The sequence below is a fragment of the Oncorhynchus clarkii genome, unplaced genomic scaffold, assembly GCF_045791955.1.
Source record: "Oncorhynchus clarkii lewisi isolate Uvic-CL-2024 unplaced genomic scaffold, UVic_Ocla_1.0 unplaced_contig_753_pilon_pilon, whole genome shotgun sequence".
NCBI classification, from domain to species: Eukaryota; Metazoa; Chordata; class Actinopteri; order Salmoniformes; family Salmonidae; genus Oncorhynchus; species Oncorhynchus clarkii.
The window spans coordinates 65681-82874 of NW_027258317.1; the positions used below are offsets into that span (position 1 = coordinate 65681).

The following is a 17194-nucleotide window of genomic DNA, read 5'->3' on the forward strand; positions in this document are numbered from 1 at the left end:
ATTGCAGAATTTTATAAAGTATATGAAAGTTTTTTAGCACCTATTTTATTGGAAGTTTATCAATATATGGAGGATAATAATAGTGTTTCAGAATCTATGGTGACAGGGCTGATAACGATTTTATATAAAAATAAGGGGAGCAAATTGAAACTGGAGAATTATAGGCCAATTAGTTTGTTAAATTCGGATTATAAGATTTTAGCTAAGATCCTGGCAAATAGAATGAAGCAAGTTTTAAATGATATTATAGCACCTACACAGAATTATAGTGTGCCTGGTAGAGATATTGCCGATACAATTAATACGATTAGAGATGTGATAAATAAAATGAATCATGATAAGATGGGGGGAATAGTTTTAAGCATAGATTTAAATAAAGCCTTTGATAGGGTAGAGCATGATTTTATGTTTAGGGTAATGGATAAATATGGTTTTGGTAATAGAATAATAGGATGGATAAAATTATTATATAAGAAGGCAAAAAGTAGGGTGAAGTGTAATGGGGTTTTAACTGATTCTTTTATTCTTGAGAGATCTGTGAGACAGGGATGCCCTTTATCAGCTTTATTATTTGTTTTATCGGTGGAACCTTTAGCAGCATTTTTAAAAAAAGATCATCTTATAAATTGTGTACAGACTCCACAAGGAGGTTTTAGTTTGATTCATCAATACGCAGATGATACCACTATAACAGTTAGAGATGAGGGAAGTGTAAAAAGGGTGATGGAGTGTTTTAAAGTATATGGACAAGCATCAGGGGCAAAGGTTAATATGGAGAAGTCAGTTGTAATGTATATTGGGAAGATTAATGAGGGGAATTTTACTTTTAAGGTGGTAAAAGATTATTTTAAGGTGTTAGGAGTGTTTTTAGGGGTGAATGAAATAGAAGCTAGGGATTTGACATGGAGTGGTGTGATAAATAAAGTTAGGAAGGTAGTAAATATGTGGAGGGGGAGGTCTTTGAAGTTAAAAGGGAAAGTCATTGTGATAAATTCCTTGTTGATGTCAATTTTTATTTATGTAATGAATGTTTTGGATATGCCAGAATGGGTTTTATCTGAAATGAATAAGATCTTAGTTGATTTTTTATGGGACGGGAAGGGGGTGAAAATAGCTTTTAAAACTTTGATTGCAGGTTATGAGGAGGGGGGTTTGAAGTTGGTGGATTTAAGGGTAAGGAAAATAGCAATAAGAGTGAAAATGGTAAGGAAATATTTATATGGTGAATTGGATTATGGGTGGAAAAGGTTTTTTAAAGAGTATTTGAATAAGGTTGGGAGGATTGGGGATAATGGTTTATTGATGTGTGTGAAACAGGAAATGTTAGAAAATATACCGTTGTTTTATAAAGAAGTGTTTGGGGCTTGGGGGCAATTTTTACCAAATATTTCTTATGAATGTACCATCTTAGAAAACATTTTAAATCAGCCGATATTTTTAAATCCAAAGATCAAGTCTAAAGATATGACGTTGTTTTGTAAATACTTTATGAGGGCTGGGATGAGGCAGATAGGTGACATAGTATATGAGGTAATTCCTGGGTTCCTTCCGTTGCAGGCAATATATGATAATGTGGTTGAAATAGATGAAGAGATTAGTAAAACTACAGTGGAGAATATGTACAAGAAAATATTAGGATGTATTCCTGGGGAGTGGGTGATTTTAATAAATAAAGAGGTGGCTAAAAGATCTAGGGGTTTACCGGTTTTATATTGTGAAAGTAATGGGGAGAAACATGATTTATCAGGGTTAAAAGTTAAAATGGTTTATAGTAAATGTATTTTAAAAGAGATAAAAGTTCCTGCATCGGAAAAAGTGTGGTCAAGGGTGTTTGCAAATATGGATGTGAAATCAATATGGAAGAATGTAAATGTAAAATATAATTCTATAGAGTGTGAAGACAATGATTTTAAATTGAAACATAATAGGATTTTTACAAATGTGGTTTTGCATCAAATAAATAGGGATATTAAAAGAGAATGTGATATTTGTGGTACGGGGGTGGAACATTTTATGCACTTTTTCGTTGAATGTAGCAGGTTAAAAGATTTTCATGAGTTTTTAAAAGGGCTTTTAGTAAAACATTGGGGGGAGGAGATTTTTAATGGGGTGGAATGGAGGAGATTCTTTCTTTTTGGTATTAATGGGAAAAGTAAAGTTTTGAATTTTAATTTGGTTAATTATGTTTTAAGTCATGCTAGATATGCTGTAAGACAAAGAAGGAATATGGGTCATTATGAAGGGAAATGTGTGAGTGTGGAAGGTCTTTTTAGGAGGACTTTAGAAAATGATACAGAGATAATATATAAATACGGGGGAGGAAATTTTGAAAAACTGTTTGTGTGGGGGAGTACTTTTATTGAAATAATGTCAAATGGGAAACTTGCATTTAATTATTAATTGGAATTAGTGAATGACTGTGTTTTAAATTGGTTTTCTTCTATTACTCTTCTGATGTTATTAAAAGGGTGAATTGTTCATCCTTAATTATTACTGACTGAATGTTGCAAATATTGTACGATTTTTCATAATAAAAAAAAAAAAAAAAAAAAAAAAAAATACGCCCGATCTCGTCCGATCTCGGAAGCTAAGCAGGGTCGGGCCTGGTTAGTACTTGGATGGGAGACCGCCTGGGAATACCAGGTGCTGTAAGCTTTTTGCTCCAGTAGAGGGTACTCTTGTGTCATGCGTGGAGCAACTGCCTTTTATTTATCGCCCTAATAATGTTGTGTCTTTTTATTGGACTACATGCAGTTTGTTAGTGCTGCCCTGCCCTGATCAAATCCAATCATGGACAGTGCGTTTCCCTCGAAATGTAGGCACTACATTCAGCATTTGTTTTTAGACTGTCAATGTCTGTCGTCCATTAGGGCCCGTTAAAATCCCTTCAATGTTTTGCCTGACCCCCCCCCCCCCAAAAAAAATTCCAACCTCTCCTCCGTTTACATTTCCCGGTTTACCGTTTATCCCTGCTTCTCCAGGTTTGCGCTCTCAAAAGCACACCTTTTTAATCGAAATATAACACGATTGGATGTTCTATGTCCACGACAACATTTAAAACCCTAGCAGGAGACCACTTTTGAGGTCTGGGAAAAATTGAAGACATATCGATTTTGGGGTGTAGTTACCCTTTAAACGCAAGTGTGCGCCAGGAAGAGACCTTTGTTTGGTTAAGCGGTGTTGCTGTAGCGCTCATGTGATTGCGGAGTTTGCAAAACAAATGGCCACTGGATGGATGCAAATAATGATGATATAATTCTGCCAAGCTGGCATAGGCTACTTTGCAGTTAACATTTCATTGAGAAGGTTTTTGTGGGAAGCCTTTCCTTCTCTACCAGAAGAAGGTAATCATTAGCCTCAACGCTAACGGCTACACAAAGTGTAGACCTGCGCGCGCTCCGCACGCATGCGCACAGAAACTGGGCAGTCCTGTGCTGTTTCTGAAAGTTGCGTGGAAATACGAATCACTGATGCATTTTGTTGATGATGTCTAATGATTCTCTTGGGCAAATGAATGCATTTTCTAACAAGTTGAAAGGATTTTGTTGATTTCCTCCTTAGTTCAAAACATTTTTGAATATTGTTGAATTTCGGTTTAAAGTCTGGATTCCGTGATTCCGTGTGGGCGCGCCGTATTATATAGGGCCCTAGTCCATGAAGTTGTCATAAGTGTGAACATAGGATATGCCCCCCCCCCCACAAGAGTGAAATATATGGGCTGGAAAGGAAATGTAAGCAAGGTTTGAGCTTTGTCAGTGTGTCACAACGTGGACATTTCTCTGTCTCCCGATGAATGAGCGGCACATTGACTTTATATAGTGTACCAAGAGAGTTCCCTTCGCTTACGGCCATACCAGCCTGAATACGCCCGATCTCGTCCGATCTCGGAAGCTAAGCAGGGTCGGGCCTGGTTAGTACTTGGATGGGAGACCGCCTGGGAATACCAGGTGCTGTAAGCTTTTTGCTCCAGTAGAGGGTACTCTTGTGTCATGCGTGGAGCAACTGCCTTTTATTTATCGCCCTAATAATGTTGTGTCTTTTTATTGGACTACATGCAGTTTGTTAGTGCTGCCCTGCCCTGATCAAATCCAATCATGGACAGTGCGTTTCCCTCGAAATGTAGGCACTACATTCAGCATTTGTTTTTAGACTGTCAATGTCTGTCGTCCATTAGGGCCCTGTTAAAATCCCTTCAATGTTTTGCCTGACCCCCCCCCCCCCCCCCAAAAAAAAATTCCAACCTCTCCTCCGTTTACATTTCCCGGTTTACCGTTTATCCCTGCTTCTCCAGGTTTGCGCTCTCAAAAGCACACCTTTTTAATCGAAATATAACACGATTGGATGTTCTATGTCCACGACAACATTTAAAACCCTAGCAGGAGACCACTTTTGAGGTCTGGGAAAAATTGAAGACATATCGATTTTGGGGTGTAGTTACCCTTTAAACGCAAGTGTGCGCCAGGAAGAGACCTTTGTTTGGTTAAGCGGTGTTGCTGTAGCGCTCATGTGATTGCGGAGTTTGCAAAACAAATGGCCACTGGATGGATGCAAATAATGATGATATAATTCTGCCAAGCTGGCATAGGCTACTTTGCAGTTAACATTTCATTGAGAAGGTTTTTGTGGGAAGCCTTTCCTTCTCTACCAGAAGAAGGTAATCATTAGCCTCAACGCTAACGGCTACACAAAGTGTAGACCTGCGCGCGCTCCGCACGCATGCGCACAGAAACTGGGCAGTCCTGTGCTGTTTCTGAAAGTTGCGTGGAAATAGGAATCACTGATGCATTTTGTTGATGATGTCTAATGATTCTCTTGGGCAAATGAATGCATTTTCTAACAAGTTGAAAGGATTTTGTTGATTTCCTCCTTAGTTCAAAACATTTTTGAATATTGTTGAATTTCGGTTTAAAGTCTGGATTCCGTGATTCCGTGTGGGCGCGCCGTATTATATAGGGCCCTAGTCCATGAAGTTGTCATAAGTGTGAACATAGGATATGCCCCCCCCCCCACAAGAGTGAAATATATGGGCTGGAAAGGAAATGTAAGCAAGGTTTGAGCTTTGTCAGTGTGTCACAACGTGGACATTTCTCTGTCTCCCGATGAATGAGCGGCACATTGACTTTATATAGTGTACCAAGAGAGTTCCCTTCGCTTACGGCCATACCAGCCTGAGTGAGCACTTCCTGTTTGGAAAGTGAGACAGGTGTTGGTAATTAAGTCGTGAGTGAGTGAGTGTTTGTTTGCTTGAGAGCTTTTTTGGTTATTTTCAACGTTTTTTGAAGTATAATTTAGATTTTTGGCATTTGAACAAGTTTAAGTTTGGTTCGTTTTTTCCCCCTTTGCAGTTTTGCTGCTTGGGGGAGAGTTTTTTGGGTTAAGGTTTTTTACAATGACGGACAACATGGCAATGGCTAATGGAACGGACAAAGACAAAGAAAATGCTCAACGGAAGAAAAATGGAGATGAAGGAGAGATGAAATATGGCAAAGAATTTACGGTGGCAGTGGAGTTGATGGGAGAAGATAGGGTCACGACGATGGAATTACTACGTGCGATTAAAGAGGTGTGTGGAGAGGTGGTGGGATGTAGAGTAAAAGGAGAAAGAAAGTATGAGGTCACGATGAGAAATGGAAAAGGAAAAGAGCGCTTAATGGATGGATTTATGATTAAAGAAACAAGAATTATGGCAAGAGACATGGTTTCCAATGAACTTATAGTCTCTTTTATGAATTTGCCTGTGTATATGGAAGACAACGCTATATTGGCCAAGCTAGGTAGCTGGGGTGTATCAGCAGTCTCTGAAATCAGGAGGAGAGTTTGGCCAGGGACGGAGATAGCAGATGGAACAAGATACTGCAAAGTGAAATTTACGGACACTGTGAAATCATTGCCGTACTCTACAAGGTTTGACACACTTGAAGGAGGAGAGTACTTTAGAGTCATTCATGACAAGCAGGTCAGAGTTTGTAGGCTCTGTATTCAGCCTGGTCACATTTTGAAGGACTGCCCTGAATTCAAATGTTATAAGTGTGGGAAGCAAGGGCATTATGCAAGAGAATGTGTAGGTGGAAAGGAAAGGGCATTTTGCGAAGGATGTCGCATGAGAACTGACGAGTGCAACTGTGGAGAGGTTGTGAATGAGGAGAGGAGCCAGGATCTCTTTGTGGAGACTGATGTATCACCGAGACCAGAAGAAGATGATGGAGGAGAGGACGTGGTGGAGGGTGGAGAGACGGAGAACGCAAGAAGGGAGAAGATCGAACAGAAGACGAATGAAATAGGGAGCAGTATGGACTCAGCAATAAGAAGAGGGAGCTTTCAGGAGGAGGGGGGGAGTGGGCTGGGTGGAGGAACTGGGGACTCACAGATTTTGGGGGGGACCTCGGGCTATGTGGGTGCCTCGGAAGAAGGTGAAGTGGAGGGGAGTGAGATGCTGACAATAATACAGGAAACGCAAATGGATACAGAAAGCACAACAGGCACTAGAAAGAAGAGTTTAAGTTACGTGGAAGAGATGGATTTAGAATCCATTTCAGATTCAGATGACATGGAACAGATTGACAGAAAATGGGAGGGCTACAGGAAGAGGAAAGCGGTGGCGGAGGCGAAAAAGGATAGAAAAGGAAGAAAACATGACAACAGATAGAGGTAAATGAGAAAATATGTATTATTTTTACTATTTATTGGAATGGTTAATTTTATGTCAATCAATGCAAACGGTTTAAGAACAATGGAAAAATTTCAAAGAATTGTAAAAATGGAGAATTCCGATATTTTATGTCTTCAAGAAACACATTGGGACAACGTATGTATTTTAGAAGTAAGAAAAATATGGAGAGATTTTATTTTTGTTAACAATGGTAGGGGGAATTCAAGTGGTGTTGCAATTTTATTGAGGAAGGATGTAGTAGAGAATGTGAAACATATATATAATGATAATAACGGGAGGATTTTAATTTTAGATTTTGAATATATGAATATGGTTTTTAGAATTATAAATATTTATGCTCCTAATACTGAAATAGAGCGCAAAGATTTATTTTTAGAATTAGGGAAATGGTGTGAGGGGAACTGTATTGTAGTTGGGGATTTTAATATTAAAATGGATAGACTGGATATGACAAGGGGAGCTATTTTTAGAAGTGATGTATCTAGGGGGGTTTTAAAGAAGATGATGTTAGAAAAAGGAATGATTGATATGTGGAGAGAGGAAAATCCAGACAAAAGAGAATTTTCTAGAAGGCAGGTGGTTTTAGGGGTTTTGAAACAAACTAGGATTGATCTGGTTTTAGTAAAAGAAGGTTTGAGGAATTTTATGAAAGCTATTAAGTATGTTTTTACAACTTTTAGTGATCATGCAGGTTTAACATTTTCAGTGGGTTTAGATGAGGAAAGAACAGGGGGTGGGATATGGTGTATGAATGCAGGGTATTTAGAAGATGAGGAATATGGGAAACACCTTAAATCTTTGATAGCATGTGAAATAGAGGATAAGCGGAAAGAGAATGATAAGTGTTTATGGTGGGACAAGGTTAAGGAAAAAATAAAAGTTTTTAGTATAAGATATGCAAGGAAAAAGCGAGGAAGGATGAAAAGAGAAGAAAATGAGTTGAGGGCTAGATTGGATGAAGAAATGGGGAAGTGTGACAGTGAACCTAATTATAATGTAGAAACGTTTTTAGATTTAAAAGCAAAATTGAGTAAATATGAAATAGATAAGTGTAAGGGTGCAATTATAAGAAGTAGGGCAAAGTATGTTTTAGAGGGGGAGAAATGTACTTCATTTTTTCTTGGTTTAGAGAAGAATAAACAGAGGAGAACATATATTAGAGAGATTGAAAATGTAAAGGGTGAAGTTGTTAATGATTATGTAGAGATATTAGAAACAGTGCAGAATTTTTATAAGGATTTATTTAAGAAAGGGGAGGTGGATGAGGGGTGTGTAAAGGAGATATTGAATAGTGTGGATGTGCAAATTAATGTAGAGGATAAACAAATGTGTGATGGGAAGATAACAGTGAATGAAGTTAAAGATGCGATTAGGGGGTTACAAGTAAATAAGAGTCCTGGTGTGGATGGAATAATTGCAGAATTTTATAAAGTATATGAAAGTTTTTTAGCACCTATTTTATTGGAAGTTTATCAATATATGGAGGATAATAATAGTGTTTCAGAATCTATGGTGACAGGGCTGATAACGATTTTATATAAAAATAAGGGGAGCAAATTGAAACTGGAGAATTATAGGCCAATTAGTTTGTTAAATTCGGATTATAAGATTTTAGCTAAGATCCTGGCAAATAGAATGAAGCAAGTTTTAAATGATATTATAGCACCTACACAGAATTATAGTGTGCCTGGTAGAGATATTGCCGATACAATTAATACGATTAGAGATGTGATAAATAAAATGAGTCATGATAAGATGGGGGGAATAGTTTTAAGCATAGATTTAAATAAAGCCTTTGATAGGGTAGAGCATGATTTTATGTTTAGGGTAATGGATAAATATGGTTTTGGTAATAGAATAATAGGATGGATAAAATTATTATATAAGAAGGCAAAAAGTAGGGTGAAGTGTAATGGGGTTTTAACTGATTCTTTTATTCTTGAGAGATCTGTGAGACAGGGATGCCCTTTATCAGCTTTATTATTTGTTTTATCGGTGGAACCTTTAGCAGCATTTTTAAAAAAAGATCATCTTATAAATTGTGTACAGACTCCACAAGGAGGTTTTAGTTTGATTCATCAATACGCAGATGATACCACTATAACAGTTAGAGATGAGGGAAGTGTAAAAAGGGTGATGGAGTGTTTTAAAGTATATGGACAAGCATCAGGGGCAAAGGTTAATATGGAGAAGTCAGTTGTAATGTATATTGGGAAGATTAATGAGGGGAATTTTACTTTTAAGGTGGTAAAAGATTATTTTAAGGTGTTAGGAGTGTTTTTAGGGGTGAATGAAATAGAAGCTAGGGATTTGACATGGAGTGGTGTGATAAATAAAGTTAGGAAGGTAGTAAATATGTGGAGGGGGAGGTCTTTGAAGTTAAAAGGGAAAGTCATTGTGATAAATTCCTTGTTGATGTCAATTTTTATTTATGTAATGAATGTTTTGGATATGCCAGAATGGGTTTTATCTGAAATGAATAAGATCTTAGTTGATTTTTTATGGGACGGGAAGGGGGTGAAAATAGCTTTTAAAACTTTGATTGCAGGTTATGAGGAGGGGGGTTTGAAGTTGGTGGATTTAAGGGTAAGGAAAATAGCAATAAGAGTGAAAATGGTAAGGAAATATTTATATGGTGAATTGGATTATGGGTGGAAAAGGTTTTTTAAAGAGTATTTGAATAAGGTTGGGAGGATTGGGGATAATGGTTTATTGATGTGTGTGAAACAGGAAATGTTAGAAAATATACCGTTGTTTTATAAAGAAGTGTTTGGGGCTTGGGGGCAATTTTTACCAAATATTTCTTATGAATGTACCATCTTAGAAAACATTTTAAATCAGCCGATATTTTTAAATCCAAAGATCAAGTCTAAAGATATGACGTTGTTTTGTAAATACTTTATGAGGGCTGGGATGAGGCAGATAGGTGACATAGTATATGAGGTAATTCCTGGGTTCCTTCCGTTGCAGGCAATATATGATAATGTGGTTGAAATAGATGAAGAGATTAGTAAAACTACAGTGGAGAATATGTACAAGAAAATATTAGGATGTATTCCTGGGGAGTGGGTGATTTTAATAAATAAAGAGGTGGCTAAAAGATCTAGGGGTTTACCGGTTTTATATTGTGAAAGTAATGGGGAGAAACATGATTTATCAGGGTTAAAAGTTAAAATGGTTTATAGTAAATGTATTTTAAAAGAGATAAAAGTTCCTGCATCGGAAAAAGTGTGGTCAAGGGTGTTTGCAAATATGGATGTGAAATCAATATGGAAGAATGTAAATGTAAAATATAATTCTATAGAGTGTGAAGACAATGATTTTAAATTGAAACATAATAGGATTTTTACAAATGTGGTTTTGCATCAAATAAATAGGGATATTAAAAGAGAATGTGATATTTGTGGTACGGGGGTGGAACATTTTATGCACTTTTTCGTTGAATGTAGCAGGTTAAAAGATTTTCATGAGTTTTTAAAAGGGCTTTTAGTAAAACATTGGGGGGAGGAGATTTTTAATGGGGTGGAATGGAGGAGATTCTTTCTTTTTGGTATTAATGGGAAAAGTAAAGTTTTGAATTTTAATTTGGTTAATTATGTTTTAAGTCATGCTAGATATGCTGTAAGACAAAGAAGGAATATGGGTCATTATGAAGGGAAATGTGTGAGTGTGGAAGGTCTTTTTAGGAGGACTTTAGAAAATGATACAGAGATAATATATAAATACGGGGGAGGAAATTTTGAAAAACTGTTTGTGTGGGGGAGTACTTTTATTGAAATAATGTCAAATGGGAAACTTGCATTTAATTATTAATTGGAATTAGTGAATGACTGTGTTTTAAATTGGTTTTCTTCTATTACTCTTCTGATGTTATTAAAAGGGTGAATTGTTCATCCTTAATTATTACTGACTGAATGTTGCAAATATTGTACGATTTTTCATAATAAAAAAAAAAAAAAAAAAAAAAAAAAAAAAAAATACGCCCGATCTCGTCCGATCTCGGAAGCTAAGCAGGGTCGGGCCTGGTTAGTACTTGGATGGGAGACCGCCTGGGAATACCAGGTGCTGTAAGCTTTTTGCTCCAGTAGAGGGTACTCTTGTGTCATGCGTGGAGCAACTGCCTTTTATTTATCGCCCTAATAATGTTGTGTCTTTTTATTGGACTACATGCAGTTTGTTAGTGCTGCCCTGCCCTGATCAAATCCAATCATGGACAGTGCGTTTCCCTCGAAATGTAGGCACTACATTCAGCATTTGTTTTTAGACTGTCAATGTCTGTCGTCCATTAGGGCCCGTTAAAATCCCTTCAATGTTTTGCCTGACCCCCCCCCCAAAAAAAAAATTCCAACCTCTCCTCTGTTTACATTTCCCGGTTTACCGTTTATCCCTGCTTCTCCAGGTTTGCGCTCTCAAAAGCACACCTTTTTAATCGAAATATAACACGATTGGATGTTCTATGTCCACGACAACATTTAAAACCCTAGCAGGAGACCACTTTTGAGGTCTGGGAAAAATTGAAGACATATCGATTTTGGGGTGTAGTTACCCTTTAAACGCAAGTGTGCGCCAGGAAGAGACCTTTGTTTGGTTAAGCGGTGTTGCTGTAGCGCTCATGTGATTGCGGAGTTTGCAAAACAAATGGCCACTGGATGGATGCAAATAATGATGATATAATTCTGCCAAGCTGGCATAGGCTACTTTGCAGTTAACATTTCATTGAGAAGGTTTTTGTGGGAAGCCTTTCCTTCTCTACCAGAAGAAGGTAATCATTAGCCTCAACGCTAACGGCTACACAAAGTGTAGACCTGCGCGCGCTCCGCACGCATGCGCACAGAAACTGGGCAGTCCTGTGCTGTTTCTGAAAGTTGCGTGGAAATAGGAATCACTGATGCATTTTGTTGATGATGTCTAATGATTCTCTTGGGCAAATGAATGCATTTTCTAACAAGTTGAAAGGATTTTGTTGATTTCCTCCTTAGTTCAAAACATTTTTGAATATTGTTGAATTTCGGTTTAAAGTCTGGATTCCGTGATTCCGTGTGGGCGCGCCGTATTATATAGGGCCCTAGTCCATGAAGTTGTCATAAGTGTGAACATAGGATATGCCCCCCCCCCCCCCCACAAGAGTGAAATATATGGGCTGGAAAGGAAATGTAAGCAAGGTTTGAGCTTTGTCAGTGTGTCACAACGTGGACATTTCTCTGTCTCCCGATGAATGAGCGGCACATTGACTTTATATAGTGTACCAAGAGAGTTCCCTTCGCTTACGGCCATACCAGCCTGAATACGCGTCCGATCTCGTCCGATCTCGGAAGCTAAGCAGGGTCGGGCCTGGTTAGTACTTGGATGGGAGACCGCCTGGGAATACCAGGTGCTGTAAGCTTTTTGCTCCAGTAGAGGGTACTCTTGTGTCATGCGTGGAGCAACTGCCTTTTATTTATCGCCCTAATAATGTTGTGTCTTTTTATTGGACTACATGCAGTTTGTTAGTGCTGCCCTGCCCTGATCAAATCCAATCATGGACAGTGCGTTTCCCTCGAAATGTAGGCACTACATTCAGCATTTGTTTTTAGACTGTCAATGTCTGTCGTCCATTAGGGCCCTGTAAAATCCCTTCAATGTTTTGCCTGCCCCCCCCCCCCCCCCAAAAAAAAAAAATTCCAACCTCTCCTCCGTTTACATTTCCCGGTTTACCGTTTATCCCTGCTTCTCCAGGTTTGCGCTCTCAAAAGCACACCTTTTTAATCGAAATATAACACGATTGGATGTTCTATGTCCACGACAACATTTAAAACCCTAGCAGGAGACCACTTTTGAGGTCTGGGAAAAATTGAAGACATATCGATTTTGGGGTGTAGTTACCCTTTAAACGCAAGTGTGCGCCAGGAAGAGACCTTTGTTTGGTTAAGCGGTGTTGCTGTAGCGCTCATGTGATTGCGGAGTTTGCAAAACAAATGGCCACTGGATGGATGCAAATAATGATGATATAATTCTGCCAAGCTGGCATAGGCTACTTTGCAGTTAACATTTCATTGAGAAGGTTTTTGTGGGAAGCCTTTCCTTCTCTACCAGAAGAAGGTAATCATTAGCCTCAACGCTAACGGCTACACAAAGTGTAGACCTGCGCGCGCTCCGCACGCATGCGCACAGAAACTGGGCAGTCCTGTGCTGTTTCTGAAAGTTGCGTGGAAATACGAATCACTGATGCATTTTGTTGATGATGTCTAATGATTCTCTTGGGCAAATGAATGCATTTTCTAACAAGTTGAAAGGATTTAGTTGATTTCCTCCTTAGTTCAAAACATTTTTGAATATTGTTGAATTTCGGTTTAAAGTCTGGATTCCGTGATTCCGTGTGGGCGCGGTATTATATAGGGCCCTAGTCCATGAAGTTGTCATAAGTGTGAACATAGGATATGCCCCCCACAAGAGTGAAATATATGGGCTGGAAAGGAAATGTAAGCAAGGTTTGAGCTTTGTCAGTGTGTCACAACGTGGACATTTCTCTGTCTCCCGATGAATGAGCGGCACATTGACTTTATATAGTGTACCAAGAGAGTTCCCTTCGCTTACGGCCATACCAGCCTGAATACGCATTTCCTGATTGGAGAAGTGACGACAGGTGCGAGTGTCTGAGCTGTGAGTGAGTGTTTGCTGGAGAGTGTTTGCTCGAGAGCTATTTTTGTTTAAATTAATTGGTTTTTGCAATATAATTTATTATTTTCTTTAGTTGAATAGTTTAAAGTTGGGTTAGTCTTCCCCCTTGCAGTTTTTTCTGCTTGGGGGAGAGGTTTTTTGGATTTATTTTTTTACTATGACGGACAACATGGAAAAGACAAACGGAATGGACAAAGACAACGAAAAGGCGCAACGGAAGAAAAATGAAGATAACGAAGGAATGAAATATGGAAAAGAATACACGGTGGCAATTAAGTTGGAAGGAGAAGACAAAGTGACGACAATGGAACTACTAAGAGCAATTAAGGAGGTGTGTGGAGAGGTGGTGGGATGCCGAATGAAAGGAGAAAAGAATTATGAAATTACGATGAGAAATGAAAGAGGAAAAGAACGGTTAATGGATGGATTATGATTAAAGGACACAAGGATTCTGGCGAGAGATATTAATGTGAAGGAATTGGTGGTGTCTTTTATGAATCTCCCAGTATACGTAGAAGATGGTGTGATACTGAGCAAGCTGAGTAGCTGGGGAGTGACGGCCGTCTCGGAGATAAGGAGGAGAGTTTGGCCAGGAACGGAGGTGGTTGACGGGACACGTTTCTGCAAGGTCAAGTTCACAGAAAAAGTGACATCATTACCTTATTCTACAAGAATTGAGACGTTGGAGGGAGCAGAATATTTCAGGGTCATTCACGACAAACAGGTCAGAGTGTGCCGTATGTGTATCCAACCCGGGCACATAGTAAAAGACTGCCCGGAATTTAAGTGTTTTAAGTGTGGCAATCAAGGACACTATGCGAGAGAATGTGATGGAGAGAAGGAAAGGAATTTGTGTGGTGGATGCAGAAAGAGATTGGCGGAGTGCAACTGTGGAGAGGTTGGGGCTGAAGAGGGGAGTCAAACAATATTCGAGGAAGCAGTGGTATTGTCGCAAGAAGGAGAAGAAGATGGAGGAGAGGACGTGGTGGAAGGTGGAGAGACGGAGGAAGGAAGAAGGACCAGAAGATAAATGAAATTGGGAGTAGTATGGACTCAGAAATAAGAAGAGGGAGTTTTCAGGAGGAGGGGGGGAGTGGACTGGGGGGAAGCACGGGGGACTCACAGGTTTTGGGGGAAAGCTCAGCACTAACAAGTAGCGTGGGGGGTGAAGTGGAGGGGGTTATGGAGTTGATGACAATACCAGAGACGGCGATGAGCACGGGGAGCACAGCGGAGGTGGATGCCAAGAGTGGGAGTTGGCTGGATAACATGGACTTGGAGGAGATATCGGACACGGATGATGGGCAAATGATGGAAAGAAAATGGGAAGGATACAGGAAGAGGAAAGCGGTGGCGGAGGCGAAAAAGGATGGAAGAAGGAAGAAAACTGGATAACAGGTAGAGGATAATGAAATTATATTTTATTATTTTATTATTTATTAGAATGGTCAATATAATGTCAATAAATGCAAATGGTTTGAGAACAATGGGTAAATTTAATAGAATAGTCCAAATGAAGAATTCAGATATTTTATGTATTCAAGAAACACACTGGGATAATGTTTGTGTTTTAGAAGTAAAAAAAATATGGAGGGATTTTATTTATGTAAACAATGGCAGAGGGAATTCAAGTGGGGTTGCAATTTTATTAAGGAAGGATGTAGTAGAAAATGTGAAAAGATATATAATGATAATAATGGGAGGATTTTAATTTTGGATTTTGAATATATGAATAGGGTTTTTAGGATTATAAATATTTATGCGCCGAATAATGAGATAGAGCGAAAGAATTTATTTTTAGAATTAGGGAAATGGTGCAAGGGTAACTGTATTTTAGTTGGGGATTTTAATGTTAAAATGGATAGATTAGATATGTCAAGGGGAGCTATTTTTAGAAATGACGTATCGAGAGGGGTTTTAAGGAAGATTATGTGTGAAAACAGTCTGATTGATATATGGAGAGACGAGAACCCGAATAAGAGAGGTTTTTCTAGAAGGCAGGTGGTTTTAGGGGAGTTGAAACAGACACGGATAGATCTGGTTTTAGTAAATGAAGGGTTAAGGAATTTTATGAAGGATATTAATTATATTTTTACAACTTTTAGTGATCATGCTGGGTTAACATTTTCGGTGGGGTTAGATAAGGGAAAGAACAGGGGGTGGGATATGGTGCATGAATGCAGGGTATCTAGGTGATGAAGAATATGGAATACAGCTTAAATCTTTGATAGAACATGAAATGGAGGATAAGCAAAAAGGGAATGATAAGTGCCAGTGGTGGGAAAATGTAAAGAAAAAAATTAAAGGTTTTAGTATTAGATATGCAAGGAAGAAGAGGAGTAGGATGACAAGAGAAGAACAGTTTTTAAGAGAAAAATTGAATGAAGAAATGAGGAAATGTGATATTGATCCTATTTATAATATTGAAAGGTTTTTAGATTTAAAAGCACAATTGAGCAAGTGTGAAATAGATAAGTGTAAGGGGGCATCGATAAGAAGTAGGGCAAAGTATGTGTTGGAAGGGGAGAAATGTACTTCATTTTTTCTTGGTTTAGAGAAAACTAAACAGACGAAATCATATATTAGTGAGATAGAAAATGTAAAGGGTGAAGTGGTAAATGATTATGTAGAGATATTAGAAACCGTACAGAATTTTTATAAGGATTTATTTAAGAAAGGGGAGGTGGATGAGGGGAGTGTAAAGGAGATTTTAGGTAGTGTGGATGTGCAAATTGGTGTAGAGGATAAACAAATGTGTGATAGGAAGATAACAGTGAATGAAGTGAAAGATGCAATTAAGGGTTTACAAATAAATAAGAGTCCTGGTGTGGATGGACTAATTGCAGAATTTTATAAAATATATGAAAGTTTTTTAGCACCTATTTTATTGGGAGTGTATCAATATATGGAAGATAATAATACTGTTTCAGACTCCATGGTGACAGGGCTGATATCGATTTTATATAAAAATAAGGGGAGTAAATTAAAATTGGAGAATTATAGGCCAATTAGTTTATTAAACTCAGATTATAAGATTTTAGCTAAGATATTGGCAAATAGAATGAAGCAAGTTTTAAATGATATTATAGCACCTACACAGAATTATAGTGTGCCTGGTAGAGATATTGCCGATACAATTAATACGATTAGAGATGTGATAAATAAAATGAATCATGATAAGAGCATATAGATTTTAAATAAAGCCTTTGATAGGGTAGAGCATGATTTTATGTTTAGGGTAATGGATAAATATGGTTTTGGTAATAGAATAATAGGATGGATAAAATTATTATATAGAAAGGCAAAAAGTAGGGTGAAGTGTAATGGGGTTTTAACTGATTCTTTTATTCTTGAGAGATCTGTGAGACAGCGGATGCCCTTTATCAGCTTTATTATTTGTTTTATCGGTGGAACCTTTAGCAGCATACCTTAAAAAAGATAATTTATAAATTGTGTACAGACTCCACAAGGAGGTTTTAGTTTAATTAATCAATACGCAGATGATACCACTATAACAGTTAGAGATGAGGGAAGTGTTAAAAGGGTGATGGAGTGTTTTAAAGTATATGAGCAAGCCTCAGGAGCAAAAGTGAATATGGAGAAGTCAGTAATAATGTATGTTGGGAAGATTAATGAGGGGAATTTTACTTTTAAAATGGTAAATGATTATTTTAAGGTGTTAGGTGTGTTTTTAGGGGTGAATGAAAGGAAGCTAGGGATCTGACATGGAGTGGTGTGATAAATAAAGTTAGAAAGGTAGTAAATATGTGGAGGGGGAGGTCTTTGAAGTTAAAAGGGAAAGTAATTGTTGTAAATTCCTTGTTGATGTCAATTTTTATTCATGTCATGAATGTTTTAGATATACCA

At 38.1% G+C, this 17194-nt stretch overlaps 2 non-coding genes across 2 annotated transcripts; both read left to right on the forward strand.

Moving 5' to 3' along the window:
- Window positions 1-3840: 3840 nt before the first annotated feature.
- LOC139396641 (5S ribosomal RNA) lies at window positions 3841-3959 on the forward strand. Its single transcript, XR_011630809.1, has one exon. It is a non-coding gene; the product is annotated as a 5S ribosomal RNA (ribosomal RNA).
- Window positions 3960-11932: 7973 nt separating this feature from the next.
- LOC139396643 (5S ribosomal RNA) lies at window positions 11933-12053 on the forward strand. Its single transcript, XR_011630810.1, has one exon. It is a non-coding gene; the product is annotated as a 5S ribosomal RNA (ribosomal RNA).
- Window positions 12054-17194: the final 5141 nt, after the last annotated feature.